This window comes from Cydia strobilella, chromosome Z (genome assembly GCF_947568885.1).
Source record: "Cydia strobilella chromosome Z, ilCydStro3.1, whole genome shotgun sequence".
Classification (NCBI taxonomy): Eukaryota; Metazoa; Arthropoda; class Insecta; order Lepidoptera; family Tortricidae; genus Cydia; species Cydia strobilella.
Genome location: NC_086068.1, coordinates 8,374,294 through 8,392,738, shown reverse-complemented (window position 1 = coordinate 8,392,738; position 18,445 = coordinate 8,374,294). Strand labels below are relative to the sequence as shown.

The 18,445-nt window shown below is 35.1% G+C and overlaps 1 protein-coding gene across 2 annotated transcripts in view; it reads left to right on the top strand.

Moving 5' to 3' along the window:
• LOC134754285 (UNC93-like protein) overlaps nucleotides 1–18,445 on the top strand; it is a 123,489-nt gene that overhangs the window by 65,030 nt on the left and 40,014 nt on the right. The window contains exon 2 of one of the 2 annotated variants that reach the window (XM_063690510.1): nucleotides 2,574–2,639. The exons of the other annotated variant lie outside the window; for it this stretch is intronic. The gene's annotated coding sequence lies outside the window, so the exon portion shown is untranslated. The remainder of the gene's footprint in view (nucleotides 1–2,573; nucleotides 2,640–18,445) is intronic. 2 annotated transcript variants of the gene reach the window in all.

The following is an 18,445-nucleotide window of genomic DNA, read 5'->3' as shown; positions in this document are numbered from 1 at the left end:
GGACGTGGACATTTGATACACTTTATGTTTAACCGCCTGTAACTATTTTATTTTTACAGTTAGAAGGGTATGTGCCTGTATTATTAAAGGTTATTTATTTAGTTTTTAAATAAAATGGTTACGTAATGATAGGTAATTAAAGAAAATGTGGAAGAGTGGTTCAATTGAGAGAGAGTGTGTTAATTGAAACACTATGTGGCGACGTTTGAAACACCTTAATATATTCGGCAAAATAAAAGATAATTTGTTATTTCTAATTATTTTAAAATAACTATCACTGTATTCAATGAGATCAACTAAAGTTCGCAAAAAAATTACAAATATTTTAATATTTAATCTGCGTCTGAAGATCTTGATCGAAGAAAGGGATGCAAAAATAATTGTAAGACATCTAGACTTCTTTGTTGTGAAAAGATAAATAAGTCTAAATATCAATAATCAACTATTTGTAAGACTTGTGAAAAACGCGGGGACGTTTGAAACGTTTCAATCGTCCCTAATTACGTTGTTTCAACCGTCCCCACGTCACATGTTTTACTTCAAGGAGCAATTCTGTACAAACAACACTCCATCTCTGTTTAATGGCAGTTAAAATATTGCATAACTCCCATTCAAAACACCCAAAGAATTCAAGTACTTAGTCAAAATACATAAGTAAAAAAAATTACGTAAAAGTATGCCAGTACAGTCCTTCACTTTATATTATACCGTGAAATTTTTGAACGCCTCAAGACTACTGCGTTGCTCGCGCGCTCGAGCGCTATTGGTCCAGGATTTAAGAATGACTGACCGCATAGTCTGAGTATTACGTCACATGCATAGGCATTGTAATTTTCAATAAATTTGCCTTGTTTCAATACATAACGTCTTTCAATTGTCCCGGTCCTACCCTACTATGGCTACTATGATGGTGCCGTCTAGTGAGATCTCTGACCCACATATTTTTAATTTAGTGTATTGATCTTTGCTAAACATCGTAAGGTCATCTAGTGAGCGCTCTGAGTGATTGAAAAATAATGACATTTTACCGCACCTGGCAAAATATATGGGTATGTACAAGCCCGTATAATCTCTGATTATGAATTGCACACTGTACCTAACCTACGGTATTGTCATAAACGGGTTTTTCGTAATGATTCATCATGTCTTTAACCGTAACGTCTTCAACTGTCTACACCTGCATTGATAGACAGGTATTTGGAATATCAATATGATACCAGCGGAATATTTGTCGGATAATATTGTTTCAATGAGTAATCAGTTAAATACTTTTTGGCTGCATTTCGTTACGGTGTGACTGTTAATATTGTAAGGTTTAGTCAACAGTTTGGACATGTTTCGTTCAGTAAATAATAGCCTGCAGATTACGAAGTAAAACTAATAGATTATTACCGTTAAACAGTGATGTTAACCAAATGATAAGTATTGTTTGACAACCAATTTCTATTGGCTCATAGGTAGAAAATTGAAATATTTGAAGTCGCTTTAAGTGCTAGAAAAATAAAAAAATACGTGGTATCAGTAACTTTAATTCCGTATAGTGAAATATTTTAAATTTTAGCTGTTATTACTAGGGAATATTTATGCTTCTGCGAATGAATAAAATGTAAATTAAATTCGGAAAATTGATAAAAAAATCATCGGTAACATTATTTTTAAAATAATATTAAGTACACAATATATATTATACTTACATGTGGTAACAAAGATGTGTCACGGTATTACTACACATTTGGCCACTTTGGCCGTCACTACCTACGAGTATTTGATGCTGATTGTAGGTACAGGGGCCTGTTTACGTTATTTATATATCTCCGGGGTAAATATACAGCAACTTTGTGGTCATAATTAATAAAAGTGACAAACTTTCATATTTTAAGAATCTTTACAAGGGTAATAATATCGTTGGTTTAAATATTTGATAATATTAAGTATGTTTTCACACGGAATCAGTACAATAATTATTTCGGTGGTTAATGTACATATTAATTGTTAAAATACCTACGTGCTGTGCGAATTAAGGTATCGCTTTCTAAAAATGGCTGATTAAGAATCATAGCTACATTATATTCATAAATTTTTAAACATAAGTATGTATAAATCTAGACACATCTAGGTATTAAGTAGTTCTGTTAATTTGTTTCATAAATAAATAGACAGTAGTTATTTATGGTCCTGGTAGTTATGGGTTATGGAGTAGTTATGGATGGTATACTTACAATCATCACTATATTGTTATGCCCTACCATACTTTTCCGCCGTAATAGCCATTGGAAAATTATTTTATTCTCACGCAATTAATTCCAAATTCACACTGGTTTTAAATTGCTGTTACGGTTGTTATGCGTGGTGATCGTCACGTTTTCCTATCAACAAAAAGTTGAAAACTGCGATTACCGACGGTCGGTGCAACCGGCCCTAAGGTAATATTTTTAGCAAAGGTTGAGTTGAATACCCCAAACAAAGGGCCTTGACCCCCGCTAAGTACTTATAAGCATACTGAACACTTAAACTAATTGCCACGCGAGAGATGTCGGTTCTGGGCTGCGCTGACCGTTTTCGTCTGGTTGTAGCCGCCCGTCAGCAGCCGGGAGAGGCGCTTCGATCCGGTACACCACACGCCACCAAGCGACCACGTAGTAAGTTCATACAAACTACTGCTTCACTCACAGTTATGTTACTTTCTGATGGGTGGAAATCTAATTCAATAGAATACTTAAATCAAGCCAAGTTTATAAACATTATCATGTGACTTTTTGTTCGCATCTGCAAGCCGATACATTTTTTTACCTCGGAGTAAATACTAGATTTTTATTTTCGATTGGCGTTTCTTGATAAAGGATTATCTTCTTGGCTACGGCCCCCTAGGTTTTACCTGAGTAAAATTTATATATCTTTATTCTTAATTCATTATTGAGAATTGTAATACGCGTCTGATTGTTTGGCTTTACATGACCAAATGTTTTTAGTTGATGTTTTAACGTAGTTTTCACTAAGTTATTTCTGTTACATTCTAAGCTCCTTTCCTTAAAATATTCAATTGTTTTGGATTTCCACACTATATTGCCTTATGGGTGACATTTATTAGATTAGATAATCACGAAGAAAAAGTACAATTACTCGCATTCTTGATTATATGAGCAAAACTAAATTTGTATGACATCTACGAAGAGGTTGATGTACCCTAACGCTTAACAAAGTCATTTTTCCTTATTATTTTTGCGCTTCAATTTCAAGTAATCGATTGAGTATTTAATTAGAATAATAATAAATTTAAAATTGGAAAAATTTATGCCTTGGTCAGTAATTTTTACACTGCCTGCTCAGATGGCAATGCGTTGCTGCAATAATAATAAAAAATACATATTATGTCATGAGAAAGAAACATAAACCACAGAATAGAATTTTTTTGGGATTCCTGTCCTGCCAATAGAAACAATTTATAATCTTTGGGGTTTAGCCCCATTAAGAACGTACATAAACATTAAGTAATAAGTTCTCGGTATAAAACCTATAATTCACAATACATGCTCTATTAGGTGTCTTTAAACCTGATTTACGATTTCGTGCCTACGATATCAATGTTGACATCATACTCGTACGACACGATAGAACCTCATCGTAGGATTTATGATCATTCGACGTACCTAAGTAGGTAATATTACTCGTATCGCCACACCCGTATCATAATGCTACATTTATTTACGACTTCTATTATGTATCTAGTATGTCAAAGAATACTTCAGTATGCTAATAAAACCCATACTAATACGACTTACATCTAATATTTGTAAAATCTAGTAATTTTTAGTTCCGCCGTTTGACCAGTCGTTGCCGCAGGACGCGTACAATCGATCCGCGGCAACTTTTCTTTGCAACAGTATATTTATCAGTTCTTTCCGGGCCGACCTTGTTTTAATTTAAAAGTAAGTGCTAGACAATACAATAGCTTTACACCCATAGGACATACCGGGATAGGTCTAAGACGAACTGATTTGCCTGAAATCGAGTAATACTAAGAGATACTAATTGCGTATAGTAATACTGCTAAAAGATACCTATTCTAAAAAAACACATTTCCGTCATAGTTATCATTGTAAGTATGTTTGGAAATGGACAGCTTTGAGTGCAACAAAACAAAAACATCTGGCTTTTTGTGCAAAATACGAGTAATAAGGACAATGAACAACCATAGGTAATGAGTATGTTAAAAAACTTATCTAAAGCCCCTTTTGCATATGTGAGTAATGTGTATTGATCAAGTAGACGTTCCATATTGAAAATTTGTACGGCTCATGGAAGCCTGGATAATGCGAGGAAGATGGAGAAGACGTTAAACTCATTATTAATTTTAATATTTTACATGGGCGAAGTCACCCGGCCGTTGGTGAAGTTAGTGTTCCTTACGGTATCTCTATCAAAACTATCTATTTTCTTTCAATGAATTCCAACATTAATATATTTATTTTTAAAAAAATATTAAAGAGGAATAGATCTATTGTCAATGCTAAGTAATCTATTTACCGCGTTTTTGTAAACTGTACACAACTACATACAAGAGGGGTTTCAGGTAATATAACCTTTTTACCTACTTATATAAATCTTTTATTAAAACCTTTAAACCTCGACATAATCTTACGGCAAATTATAGATATAAATATTATATTGTGCTATTTGCCTATGCAGTGTCACAGCCTTGTGTCAATTACGAACAGTGGCATATGAACTTTTATAATATACCTAGACTATATCTATTTTAATGTTTTTCCCAATGATTGGCTTTACTTTCAACGTAGTATTGTCTAAGATACAAGCAAACGTGTTATGCAAATAAGCTTTTATGAAAAGAGATTTTTAACTAAGAGTAGTACCCCCAGCTCGCCACAATGGGCCATTGTTACGTGTCATTGTGTTGCTGTTAGGTTTCCCGATACAGCCACTAAACTGTCGTTCAATACGGTGATAATGATGATTAGTCATTTCTTTCTCTTTCAACATCTGGACATTATATCACCAACGAGGACACTGAGCACCTAAATAAAAATAAATATTAAACTTTACAGAAACCTACTTATCACAGATGGAATTTTAAAGGAGAGCATGAAGTTAAAGGGTTATCTTTTTATTGTAAAGAATGTAAATGTGTGTGTGTAATAGCGTAAATTATGTTCTGGCGTAGAACATAATTTAGTTTAATCGTTCAGTAGTTTTATATATGCAAATGCTCGTGCAAGTTGCGAGCGATTAGAATAAATTTGCTTAGAGAAAAAATATGAATTAGTATTGTGAAATTAAATTTTGTCACCAAAACTTTATGCTGGTCAGATTACTCGGGGCTAACCTATATAAGTATCTGTACGAGCGTGGCGGATGTTTAACCATGCCGACACACGACATATGCCTACTTAAATGGATAAATCCAACAATGCTACTTCGAATTACGATACATGTTTCGACTTTATGCCTCCGCTACCTATATGTACCTACACTGTTGCCTATTGAAGAGTAGAATTCATATTCCCAACATATAATTCGGCCCGTAAAAATAACTACGTACTTTGATGCTACACCGTGCGCTGTGATCAATTTATACGATACATTCAGTATTTGACAGTTAAAATAATAAATATGTCAAATAACATAATCATGGCAGTTCACATATTCGTATCGATATTAGTTCCCATATCACGCAATTAGTACGTACACAAACGACCTTTCTATAGATACAATATAATATACATAAACGTGTGTGTATTATTAATCTGTATGTGGGTGCATCAGATGACACAGTTACATCAGTCTCACTAGGGCTGCAGGAAAAGTCATCCATGTCAAGTATGGACTAGTTATCCTCGGCGAAAAACGTGGCAAAAAACTCAGCGCGAGATTCCACTTACATTTACAACAATACAACTTACGGTGATGGAATAATAGTTATAATCGCCTGGCGATTACGTTGTTCTACAAGTCGTTTTCACGGTCTTACTGACTTCCAATGGATAGTGGTAGATGCATTAACGGTGTATGTATTGTAGACATATTGATACCTGCACAATTGAACCGCATATTGACATGCCAGTGCCAAAATGTTTATAAACCTTGGGTTTTGAGTATTTCTCGTAAAATTTACTATGTGTACTAAACCGTCTGACATCATAAAACGTTAGTTTTTTTTTGTTTTGATCAGAATCATATATATTTTTTAGAAAGTTCACTGCTGAGTGACGATTTGTCATTTAATTGTGACCGGTGTAACTGGCCCTTAGCAAGCCTTTTAAAATAAACGTTTTAAAATAAATAATAGCAAACAAGCGTCTGACAGTAAGAAAACAGTGCAGCCTAATGGACGAGCGTCTTTAAAGGTAGGTATAGAAAGAATCACTATGCCGGCAGGTTATGACACGAATCGGGTATATCATCCCCGTATTTTGCATTCTCGAGATCTCTGGCAGCCTTACTTGCCATTATGAACACGTCACTAAAATATATAAACTACAGTCTGTCTGGGAGCCTAGACAGACAACACAGGACAAAGTAGGTAGATCTGAATAAGAGAAATATAAATCCCAATACATATTTCCCAAAAAACCTCTATAATCTGTGTTAGGTATAGTGGTTATGATTAGCGCGCGTTTATTCAGCCACAGCATTCAGCGCGCGTTCTTCGAATCGTGAGAGTCAAGAGCAAAAAACGCTTATATTTAGCTATCGCGTGTGCCTCGGAAATTGCGGTGATTAAAAAAACAATAGTACTTACCGCGGGGCTACAGGTCATACGCATAATTGGCTATAGGGCTGACGTGTAATTGTCTCGTTGATCGATGATGAGTGTTTTTAATGTCTTTCTTCCTCGATTGTGATATTAATTCGTCAGCGTTTAATAATAAAAAGCTGAATAAAAGATTTTAGCATTTCAATTACGTATTAATGCAAATGGGGCTGCAGAGCGGTGTTAGTATGAGCTATGTATCCTGTGTGAGCGTATTTCTATTGCCGTTTTTATTGGTAGGTTTCTTGTCGTTCATAGATCCGTGACTAACACCACCATCTTAACTGTTACACAATAATTTAACTATGCCATCTCTTAAAGCATATTAAATTAGATTGTTATAACGATATATTGGTTGGTTTGCTTATATTTCAAATTAGCTTAACATGGACGACTACATTCTACAACCAATACAACTTAAATATGCAACTTTTCAAAAATGCTGTAACTTATAAATGGGTTTAAGTGACTGTTTAAAACGAAAACAAAAGCAAAGCCCGTAAAGGAATTTAACTTTTCGTACAGGTGTAGGTACTGCAGAACTGGCAGGCGATAATTCGAAAGCCACATGATGTGTCTGTTTAATTTGCAAAGATGATGGCAACTGTCCAAACAAAGAACCACAGAGGATGCGTTGGATGCAGAAGCGCGGGCACACGCAAGTTTTTCTTTTCAATTCGCTCCTGCAACTGTACATTTGTTCAACAACAATGCTACAGAAGGCAAGTACAGGAAGCAAATAAGGCATTTCATTTCAGACAAAGGAAAACTAAGCTGCTTAAAGTAGTTACTTCATATTTGAGAGTTGAAGTAGGTTAAACGTTTTTTGGGTGCAATAGGGAATATTGCGCGAAACTCTGCGTAGGGGGCGCCAGGGCGCCACTACCACAATCTGAGGGTCTATCATGAAACAAGAAAATTTCTTTATCTAACATCTCTGTCACTCTTGCATATTCGAGCGATTAAGAGGCAGATGAAAACTTGTCAATAACCTGTTAAAGGTACAGTATGTATAAGTTACTCTATGGTTTACTAAAAAGGCTAGTCCTGCACTCTGGTGGCAGAACATTGCAGTAGTATCCCGCGCTTGACAACCTAGAGGGCAGTACCTACAGCACCAATTATTTCAGTTATCAAGTTTGCGGTTCTATTATTTCTATATGTTATGGCAAAGATAATAGATGGATACAGTCTAAGGAAAAAACGTGCCTCGAAAGTCAATAAAATTTGATTCTCGATCAGATGGTGCCTCTACCTTTGGCCTACTCTCGTATAGATGGCGTTGACGGTTTCGTTTATTATTTAACAATTTTAACGCATATCAGTGAAAGAACATGGGTCAAAATTATATAAAAATAATTAATTCAAATATTGCAAAAAAAAAACATTTATCCATATATAAATACATTTTTTGATATTTTTATTTTTAGTTTTGATCGTGTGTCGATAGATGGCAGTGAATTTACTGTGGTTACAAAATTTACTATGACAGTACAGCTCTATCCCATTATATCCTCTTTGGTTATGGTAATAGCAATAGTATGGTCCTCTATTTTGTATTTCGGGCTCCTTTGTGAATACAGGTACAAGCCACACTACCTACCCTCTTTGCGCTTGGCTGCGATAAAATAAAATATATCACCAATTAAAGCTTCGTACCGTAAATTAGGATTGGTACTAAAAGGGTGTTTGATATTCATTTGGTTACAGTTTGTGTTCCAAGAAGCCGTTTTCCTCGTTTATTATATAATCAATTGTAAGCACTTTATACCTAACGTCTTGTTACTTTGGCTTTCCATTAACCCCACGTGATTTCCAGGCAGCAGAATACTTATTACACCGGAATCTCTCGGAACAGTGTCGTATGCAGTTTGTCTCCTGGTCCCTCTACTGGTGTTCCTAGGCTACAAGAAATAGGTACGATGTTGTGATGTTGTTGTTCATTAAAATCTTTAAAAAAAATCTCATATCCAGGATCAGAATGAGTGAACTAACAGTTTAAGGCGCTGTCACTGTCAACGTTCTTACTAAAATGAGTGACGTTTGCTTACTGCCGCCATTAGAAAGGACTACAAGGCGCATGAGACATTATAAGGGTGCCAAGAGTCCATAGCTTCCGATACACGCTTACGCTCAGATGAGCCGAACGTATGTTTGCACCGTTGTGGTATATAAAGTATATTATAGGTATGTATGTTGAATGAGACGCGTAAAATTGTGGCGAAGGTAACAGCTATCTAAATAGACACGTCATGACCCCTTTGTTGGCTTCAATAGGAACCATTGTCACGAACATTCAACACTGTTGCATGATGTTTGAACGAAACAACTCTGTGCGAAATCTGTCGTATAAATGTGTGCAACAGATTTTTACGCAATCGTCTATAATAGCTAGGTAAATTAGTAAATTGTACCTACCTATAAGCATGCGATTCTCACCAACTGGGTGTAGTCGCGAGCGCGTCATAGTCTAGTTCTTCTGTATAAAAAATAAATAAATAAAATAAATATTATAGGACATCTTGCACAAATCGACCCAGTCCCACAGTAAGCTCAATAAGGCTTGTTTTGTGGGTCCTAGACGACGATTAATTAATTAATAGCCCGTTAGTGTCCCACTGCTGGGCAAAGGCCTCTCCCCTTGATCTCCACAAATCCCGCTGTTGTGCTTTTTCCGGCTAGTTACTGATGAAGGTGTCCGAGTCGTCCCGCCATCTCCGTCTGGGCCTGCCACGTCCGCGCGTCGTTTGCGGCATCCATATATACATATATATGTATATATATACATACATATATAATATAGAAAGTTAAATACTTAAATACTTATTTAAAAGAGCGCCTTATTTTATTACAGATGTGTGATTAATGCGTGACACAATAATTTTTACAAGCTTTTTATTAACTTGCAATGTAGTATGTATGTACGGGTCAAATCTTGCAAGTTAAATTTGACCCACTTCCGATGAAGCTGAAAATTTGCATACCCATGTAAGTCGGGTGACAATGCAATATTATGGTACCATCGAGCTGATCTGATGATGAAGACAGGAGGTGGTCATAGGAATTCTGTGACGCAACCTAATTGTGTTTGGGGTTTTTAGAATTGTCTAGATGAGTATTAGTTGCCTGTGGAAAAAAGTACAGTCAGCGATAAAAGCTTGTACCAAAAATTTTTTTTTTGCCAAAAACTTGTTCTTATTTAATTTCTGTACGCAGGCACGCGCGTCATTCAACTTCTGTTGACAAACTTACCAAGATGGTAGACAGTAGTGACCAAAGCGTTAGTCAGTCTGAAGCTGAAACTATTTAAGTAGCCATACTGCCGTGTGCTTGTTTTACCCCGTGTCACGGTTTTGGACTAATCTCCCCTATATACTACCGCGGACTTTTTTGTAGACCAATTAAAGAGAGACAAACCCACCATAGTGTTCTTATATCTCAAACGGATTAGGCAGCGTTTTCGATTAATGAAGCTCCTAGACAGCGTAATTTTTTCCGACATCATTAGCAAACATCATCATATATCATATTTCAACCAATTTACACAAAACATTAACAAATTACACCTAAACCTTCCTTAATAATCACTCTATTGATAGGTGAAAACCGCATGAAAATCCGTTCAGTAGTTTTTGAGTTTACCGCTTACACACAGACAGACGCGGCAGAGGACTTTGTTTTATAAGGTGTAGGATATTTTAAATATTAAATATATTATTAATAAAAAATCAATACCTTTAAAGTTTAGGTACTTTATTATGCTTAATACTTAGCGTGGTGATCTGAAGTGTAGAGGTCAATTGCGTCGAAGATAAATATATTCGCTTAACATCTATACGCAATCGTCATAAAAAGAACCTTTTTTTCTTAACAATTATTGGATATCTACATGACGTCACTCAAACATGTTTGTGATATTTTTATGAGTAGGTAATACGAGTATAAGAACAATCATATTTGACTCGGCTTAAACCGACAAGAACCAGTATTCTTGACCAGGAAACTCCCTTCAACATGTTAGAGCAAGAATTAGTTAATCAAGGAGTGTCGTACGACACCATCAATGAAATACCAACACCGCGTGTTATAGATTGACTCATTCATATTAACATTGTTATGCTTTTAATCCGAACAAGTTTCAACAGACAATCGCAAGGCAAAATGGGCTTATGTGCTGTATTTTTTATTAAAAATCAAGAGTTCTTTATTTATTTTTTCTTCTGAAGTTGGGGGTTTATAATATGGATATAAAAGTAAAATACAAATACATTACAAAATTATTCATGTGTTTTTATTTACTTTCGTATCCTGTGAAATGTAATGGGCGTATGGACTCCGCTACGGGTACACTACATAATTCCAAAAATTTTTATTCCGAATTTTAAAAGCTCGACCCATCAAAATTCCGACTGTCGTAATTACGAATGATGAAAATCACGAAGATTTATATTTCCGAAAACCCAAAAAGCCGAATTTTGCAAATTCCGAACTACATCATTCCGATTATAACAATTCCGATGGTGGCAAACACCGAATTTAACAATTACGATTTTTGAAATCACGAATTCCGAATTGCCATTATGCTGAATTATTTAATTTCCGATCGGACAATGATTTTTCGGAATTTAGAATTTTGGAAAAAAATATTTTCGGAAAAGTGTAAAATCGGAACTTTAAGCTCAAAGCAAATTCGTGATTTTATTCCATCGTGTTTTTAAAAATCGATATTTCGGACTTATAAAAAATCGGGATTATGAAAATCGTGGTTATAAAAATCGGAAAAACGTGTTTAGGAATATTTGGGTGTTCCCTTGTATGCTATATACTAGTAAAAAGTGTTGATTTACCCACTTTGCCGCATGCAGATTTTAATGTGAGTTAAATTTACTTATTTTGAGAAACAGACATTATAATTAGGTACATTATGCATTTATGGAACTGTTCTATTTGATAGCAGTAACAGTTATAATTACAGAATCTTGTCAGTAACTCGTGTAAACATTTTTCATATCATATTTTACCTATAATTTTTGAAACCTTTCAATAAGCAATAAATTTGTTTGTTTTAAATTTACAACAAAGTATACCACCTACCATAAGAACCATATTTAGCAACAACAGGTAATAAATTTCCTATCGTTAGTAAAAACGGGCTAGCTATTAAACATAATTTCATTATTTCTTACGCATCGTACTACGTAGGCGAACAACACGCGAACGCGAAGCGACGCTGCGCGGAGCGAGATGAATCAATCCTTTGATACCTTTAGAACTGTCCTAAGTGGGCGATCTCGTTGCGAACGCGCCGCTTCGGTTCGAGTTCGGGAGTGTTCGCCTACGTAAGACCAAAGATAGATATAACTCCGTAATAGATGGATACAGTCTAAGGAAAAAACGTGCCTCGAAAATCAAGAAAATTTGATTCTCGTTCAGAGGGCGCTACTAGCTTTGGCCTACTGTCGTATAGATGGCGTTGACGGTTTCGTTTGTTATTTAACAATTTTAACGCATATCAGTGAAAGAACATGGGTCAAAATCATAAAAATAATTAATGCAAATAAAAAAAAATCATTTGTCCATATTTAAATACATTTTATCATATTTTTATAAATCTTCATTTTTAGTTTTAATGTGTGTCGACAGATGGCAGTGAATTTACTAGGGTTACAAAATTTACTATGACAGTACCGCTCTAGTATAAGTTACTCTATGGTAAGACGCAGCGTTACAAAACGTACGATTGAGAAACAAAAATAAATGCCAAAGGGGTGTCATTCTGTAGCAAACGTGTTTGGTTACGTACCTTTCACTGATTTTAATATTTAAAAAAATACATTTTATGCATTAATTATCACAAGAAGCGTAGGTATGTAAAATAGATCAATGTTACGACTAGGTATTGTCTTGTGGTACTGGAAACAGTTGCACTGCGTGCGTTCTAGAACTTTAAGGGCCCTCACCGGTTAACACCGGCTTACGCCGGATCGCCATTATCGCCTCATGCCCAAGCAAATCCATTCCGGTTTTTAAATACAAATTGTAAGGAAGAAAGTGTCTTTGCATTCCAACGGCGTGATATATCTCAGAAAGTTTTGACAATGCACGTACTCTCGCATTGTGTTGTTGCTGATTAATCTTAACTCTGCTTGCGCTACTTAGAGCCGGTCTTTAATATCTAACCTATGTACATTGACAAAGACGTCATTGTACAAAATGATGTTTCAATTGTCTGATCGGTAGTGTTTGTTCGTTAGTCTACATGTATTTATGAGTATGTTATTATGTTTACGGGGTCTCCTGTCACAAGTATTGCAATACTTACTAGGAGGTCCCAACCCTTTCTCAAATTGTAACACAATGATTGTGACCAATAAAAGATTTATCATTTTCATTTTCATTATATAACTTTAACATTAGGAAGTGGGGCACTCTGATTCAGGATTTACTTAGTTAAGTGGAATAGGAAGTCTCCGGCTCTTTGCCTAGTGGCAAAATTTTTAATAAAATTCTATTATTTTTTATTTACTTAGTTTTTATCAATGTTTGCTCTGTAAATATGTATACCGTGCTATTTGACGAGTGCTTTCTAGTTCATTATGTTTATCTGTTAATTTAGCAGCAAATCAAACATATATGAGAACCTGAAACATATCTAACAGTCGTAATCAATGTATTTATTAGATTATTTGAGAGTTTAATTTTTAAAAGAAAATAAAAACATACTTCTTTCCCTATAAATGTATACATAGTACTTAACTGCCTTTTAAAAATATTTAAACTATCGAAGTTTCTACTATTAATTCTGTAGCAGCAGGACGTCCTTAGCTTAATCTGGTCTGATACGCGAACCGATTATACCAAGTGCAGTATAAATACTATAAATAGCGACTCGTTAGGCGAGCTCGCTCGTTTGGCCCAAGTAATTATGCCCATAAAATGGCCTTCTATTAATACATTTAACTTTTACTGTTTTCAATAAAGTTGACAAACTACTTAAACATTTTTACCGCTTATAGTAAAATTCATGTTTTGTAATTATTCATGTCGTTTTCTCAACGTGGCAATGTCTAATACTTAAGCGTTAAACACTTTAATTGCATTAAAGTGTAAAAGTTTCGAAGTACGACTTTCATAATAATGTATAACAGAAATATATTTTCTATCCATCAATAAAAACTATAGTGATCAGTTGAGTACCTGAATATTACCAACTACGTGTCTTTTTATAACAAACTATCTTAATTCTAATTGTGTATAGGTAGATAAGCAGCAATATTCAAATCTTGCACTAATACATATACTCATAAACAATAGTCAGCTTAAAACTCACAAAGTGTTAAATTTGCAAATCAAGCTCCTCGCGTTACGGTCCATTATCGTTCACAAATTAAATTTTCGACTTACTGCTTTCCCATTCCAAAAGCCGACAGATTTCGTGACTTAGTATTCGCGAACAATTATGTTTCCGATACCTAATAAGACGGGGAATTCGCAATGCGTCCTCGACCCGTATTATTGTGGTCTTGGCGACAGTTGGACACAACAGCGCGAATTCTATGTCGGCAAACATTTCTGAAGTGCTAAGTGCACATGAGCGGAGATCGTGGTCGGCATTCCAATTTAAGGTGGATTCGCTTGTGCGAACTTCATACAACTTTCTTGCTTCTATTAAATAAATTTTCTACACTTGAATCCCTGATATAATTGCAAAAAATCGGATTACATACTAGTTAGGTAAAAAATTTTTTTTTGTTTTTCTTTTTTAATATTTGAAAAAACAATAAATATTTTAGGGTGAGTATTTGGTGAAATTACAACGTATATTAAGCAAAAGAAATAAGCATTTTCACCATGTTTATACGGCTACACCCTTTGGTGTTGTTTCCGAAGTTTTGCATCCGAAAAAAAATATGATTCTACAGAAGATACAATTTATTTACCTCTAAATTGTTGTGGTTAATTACGTAAATTAATATTTCATAATACGTGGCAACTCATTAATATACTCGTATACAAGGAAAAAAGTGCGTGGAACTACGTGGAAAATATGCTTACAGGGTTTTTCTAAAGTAGAAGGAAAACTCGTTAAAAGATCAAGAACTATTACTATTAACTTGATCTGATGAATTGTAAAAGTAGGCATTTTGTAAAATATGTTAAGACATTAACAGCGCCGTTTGTAATTTTCCGCGGCATTTTGGTCGAATTAGTTCTTTAATTTACCATGCGTGGCGCTGCACATAAAAACTATGAAAAACGCTGGGGTGTCGATCAAATCTGTAGTTCATCGGTCGGGGTGCGGGAGGTGGGGGAGGCCTCTGAATCCGGGTGACTCCGGCGCTGCGGAAGAGCAGCCCTTCCGCTCTCGCGTGAAGAAGCTTTCCCTCGGTGCCTTCGATTTCGCAGTTGCTCTCTAGGGGTAAGACAGACAAGACCACGTGGATAGTGGGGTGCTCTGATTCGGTTTTGGGTGACTTTGAGATTTTGGTGGCCGTGAGGATGGTGGTGTGGTATACAGGTTAACATAAATTGATAAAACAACAAACCATGGTCACCCTCAGACAACCATCACGTCGTTGACAATATAGAGAGCACTAACAATTTGCCTTCGGCAATTTGCATAACATTTCACGTTTGTAAAATGACGACGCTGTTTGTAAAATGCCGAATGTTACCATTTGACTGCGACATATATACATGGTGTAAAATAGGAGGCATCTATAAATTTATTGCCTCCACGGTAAATTAAAACTAATATGTTATTAAAGCTAAAACTAAACTAGTTGTTTTAAAGTATAGTGCGACATAAAATTGTAGAAATTAAATAAAATGGAACTAAAAATTCTATACTAAATTGTTGCCATGTCATTTACGTCAAAAATGTGACAGTTACGTAGGAAGAGGCGCCATCAATAATTTTCTACAATGTCTTGTCGGACTATACGAGAGGTAAACGAACTTTTAGGATATTAGTAATTTTTTATCTGTATTTTAACTGTGTAAGCAGTTAGCTCAAAGAAAAAACAGACCAATCGTCTAAAGATCTGCACACGCTCTTACTCTCTCAACATCGAAATGGTATCTAGACTATCTAGATAATTTTAAATTTAACACCTCGCTTGCTGCTGCCTGCTGTTTTTGACGTACATACCTACTTCTTATATAAGTCAAGATGAGTTGTATATTAAAAGTGCGAAGTCATGGGCTAATTAATATATATATATATGTATATATATATGTATATATATATATATCGCACGTCACCAGATATTTATCGCAAACAATTAGTTTTATAGCAAACAGGCTTATTTAAATACAATAAACATATTATCAACTATCATTATAAAAGTAATAAACACATCCTATTATTTACATAATTGCAGAACACTGGCAACGTACATACTGTGCAGACACAGTAAAGTACACAGTAGTCACGTGTAGATACTGTAAGTTAATAGCTATCCCAATAACTTACAGTTGACACTGATCTATACAATTTTTCCAACTTATAAATCAGTAAGTAATACAATATACAAGTAATATATATGTAGTCTAAACAAACGTAGACCTTTTGACCTTACGAGAATATGAAAAAAAGCTTGAAGGCCGTTCCATCGTTTTGCCGCTGTCTCTGTCACATTTCGCAAGAAAGAACGGGAAAGATCATGCGCGCCAAGTGTCAATTTTGATCGAATTTTATCGATTTTTATTTATTTTAAAAACTACCCTACAATATCGAAATTCGAAAGCTATGAAATTATTATTTAAGTAAATAACCGAGTAAAGTTGGATTAAAAGTCCGAGTTAGAGGTTACTTTGGGAATTAATTGTATCGAGCGAAGTGTCATAATTCGTGTATCGGAAGCTATGATATTAAAGATAATATAGTCAAGACCTACATATATTTTTTCCACGTCTACGAATATCAACGCCTCTTAGAAAAACAGGATCATATAAGGAGATTTTTCGCCTTCTGGCTCAGGGAACCTTGGTTGTACTTGATAATGTTATTCAATAGTTTTCCTACCAACCAATAGGTACTGTAAGTATTAATACTGTATAGAAGATTGTTAACCAAGGGATGAAAGGCACCCATTTCTGACGAGATGAGATGTTCGAGTCGGAATGGGTGCCTTTCACCCGACTTAATCAGTCTGCTTTTCATTTTGAATAGGTAAGGAAGTATATACTTGTATAGTATTTTGAGGGTACTTTCAATTAACAACTTAGGTAAAAGGATCGTTGTTTATGGAATCGGGAGTTAAACATCAGAATGGAAATTATGCAACAAATCCATTTAGAACCAAATTTTTATTACTAGTCTTAAAAAATCTAATTAAATTAAAAACACTTTGAAAGTCAAACTCTTTAGAGCCGAAACGATCACTTTCAATCCGCTTCATAGAACTCCGCGTGGTCCGCGTGTACGATATATTCAGGCATAACGTCGCGAACTAACGGCACACAAACTTTATATGTGGTATCTTCTATAAAAATGGACCTTATTGTCGATGGCGTTTACGCCATTATAAACGATGCTCCGATATAAATACAATGCCGCGCGATGCTGTGCGGCGTAAGCGCCATCGACAATGAGGTCCCTTTTCATAGAAAATGCCCCATATTATGTGACTCCTACGTGCTGATGTACCTACAACACGACTTGTCATCTGTGAACATGTTCGTCAGCTGTTGCGATGCCCATGTCAAAACATAATATACATACGTTGTACATATGTACATACTCACATACACATATTTTACATATAACGTAAAAGTTATCCAAAAAATAATTTTGTAGGCTTATATTATACCTAATGGCATCATATTTTAAAGTTCTAAATACACTTCAGGGAACTACATTATCTTAATGTCACTTTAATTATTTTTATTTTGAAGGCGCTTTGTGTTAAATTATGAGGGCATATTAGAATTAGGAAAAATAATGGCGTGCTGACTCGATTTAAGGAAATCCTCGAATCCTCGAGAGAGAGAAAAAAAAATCTGGGATTTTCTGTAAACAAGTTCATAAAATGTAAACAAGCAACATTTCATTTTGCGGACAACTTTTGTAAGAACCCTACAAACCATTTAAACTTAATTTAATGAATATTCAAAGAACGTTATTCATGTAGACAAATATAGCAATAAGGAAAACGACAAAAGAAATGATCGTGTAAATTCAAATGTAAACGTATGTTAACATTTTGTTGCATCTCAAGCATACACGATTTTCCATAACATTACTGTACAGAGTGGTTGATATAATTTTGTCATAGCCTGGTGATACTCTGAGCGCCATGTCTGCAAGTAACATTATAAAAATCACAACAAAATATCAAACACATACATAGCCGAAGCTCTAAGTACATTTTTGACTTCTAAATACGGTCCACATGACTGACATTTATCTGACACGTATCACCGACAGTAGAAGTAGAACCGACCTTTGCTTAAAGGGTCCCACTGACTATCAGTCTGCCGGACGATACCGGCCTGTCAGTTGTTCGGGACTGTCATAATTTTGTTCTGACAGGCCGATATCGTCCGGCGGACTGATAGTCAGTGGGCCCCTTTAATTAACAAACCGCCAGAGCAAAGACACCCTGTATATGTTGTTTAACAACAATAAAGCATAACGTAATATTTGCATTATTTAATAGGATCGTAGAAGTT